Here is a 2021-nt window from a genome sequence, read left to right as displayed (position 1 = left end):
TCGTTGTGGGTCCAAGGCATACCATCTGCAGAAATCTACCTGTGGGAAATGTGGTTACCCTGCTAAGCGTAAGAGAACTTGTAAGTAGCAGAGCTGAGTTTAAAAACTTGTGTTTATTTGTCATCTTCAATAATTGGCTTTTTTCCAACCAAGAAAGAATACTGTATCATCTTGCAGTGTTAGGAGCTTTTTTGAAATTAATACTGATTTAACTATATTTCATCTAACATGCAGTATTACTGCATAATAATTTACTTAATTTATAATTGGTTTTTCTTCTGTCAAAATGAATAGTTGTGCTATTCGAACATACCATGCAACTAATTATTTGGTGTAGATGAGTAACAGTAATTTCTGTGTTCTAGATAACTGGAGTGCAAAGGCTAAAAGACGCAGCACCACTGGTACTGGTCGCATGAGGCACCTGAAAAGGGTCTACTGTCGATTCAAGTATGATATTTTATTACAAACTAGTGTAATCTGACATCTTCAATGGATTTCACCGAGTTATAAAATTCATCATTCAAAGTTAACACTTATTTATTATGCTTGATGAGGTATGGTGTTTTTTTTAAAATATATTGTGGAAATAAATTATGTCATATCTTCAGAAGAATATACTGCCAATTATAAAAAGCTCATTCATTGTTAAAACATGGGATGTATAGCAAACTGATGCTTCTGTTAACTGTAGATAGTACAGAACACAGAGGGTATTGTAATAAAATTTGAAAAGGTATACTTTGTGTAGCATTACCTCTTTTTGGGAGTCTGAAATTGATGGTTGTACTGAAGTTGGATTTTTCTAAGAAACAATTCTTGAAATGCATTCCAATCCCTTCTTGCTCACAAAAAAAGAATTTAAATACTTCAGTGGTTGCTCTTTAATTTGGAGTTCAATTAGTAACATCTGATTCTGAGTTACAGGTTTATAAAATGTGTTTTAAAGCTTTGAGTTGTACTTAAAAGGTACTGTACTGTTAAACTTGCTAAGAATTTGTTTTTGTACGACCTCTATGTTCTAAAGCACAGCTCTGTAACTTTTAACCTGATACACCAGAAAGATGTATGAAAAACCCCAAGCAATTCAAGATTTTTTTCTTAAAAATGTAGATTTGATTTAACAGTAAAAAGTAAGTCTTTTAAGTCCCAGATCTAGGTGTATTTGAGGGATCCATTCACCTGGGGTTTTTTGGTAAGCACAGTCTTTCCCAGAAGCATCCAGAAAATACCTTATAATGGGCAACTGCATCCTGATTTCCACCAAGTCTTGCTGAAGTAGGAACATCATCTCCAAAAGCAAGCTTGGGGTTGATTTCTATAAGAAATTGACTTGCACTTCAGTGCTAACAAATGTGAAATCTTTTGCCGAGCTGCTAAGTAGGAACATAAAGTAAGGCATACCTTCAGTGGGTATGCTGTATCGGATTCAGTCTTGTAGTGTTTACTCAGTTAATGAAATCTCCCTGTTTGAAGAAGTCATTTACTTCAGCAGAAGAGAGAGAAAACCATATTGCTTATTCCAAACAGTTTGTGAATTATGTTTCTTATGAAAAATCTCTGAACATATGAACTCCATAGTGATTTCAGTGCATTACTGGGAGAAGCTGAAAAAAACTGATGAACCTGATCTGAAACATTGCTTCTTGGAAAATAATTTGGAGCAAAAGTCAACCTTTCAAAAAATAATAACCATATTTCTACTTGTAGGAATGGATTCTGTGAAGGAACCATGCCAAAGCCCAAGAGAGCAGCTGTTGCAGCCTCCAGTTCATCATAAAAATACATGTATTTGTTAAAATAAATTGTCTTATCCAGAAAATGTCATCTTTTGTACATTTTACTTCAGTGAAACATGGTATATTGTGTCTGGCTGAGCTGGAGTTTATTTCCCCACAGCAACCCTCCCAGTGCTGTGCTTTGCATTGGGAGCCACAAAGGTGCTGATAACACATCAATGTTTTGGCTTTTGCTGAGCAGCACTGGCACAGCATCAGCGTTATCTCCAACATTCCCCCCCA

The 2021-nt window shown here is 35.4% G+C and overlaps 1 non-coding gene across 1 annotated transcript; it reads left to right on the top strand.

Moving 5' to 3' along the window:
* The first annotated feature begins 1528 nt into the window (after positions 1 to 1528).
* LOC120765011 (small nucleolar RNA SNORD72) lies at positions 1529 to 1609 on the top strand. The gene has a single exon (XR_005704341.1). It is a non-coding gene; the product is annotated as a small nucleolar RNA SNORD72 (small nucleolar RNA).
* Positions 1610 to 2021: the final 412 nt, after the last annotated feature.

Source organism: Hirundo rustica, chromosome W (assembly GCF_015227805.2).
Source record: "Hirundo rustica isolate bHirRus1 chromosome W, bHirRus1.pri.v3, whole genome shotgun sequence".
NCBI lineage: Eukaryota > Metazoa > Chordata > Aves > Passeriformes > Hirundinidae > Hirundo > Hirundo rustica.
This window is presented reverse-complemented; position numbering and strand designations above follow the sequence as displayed.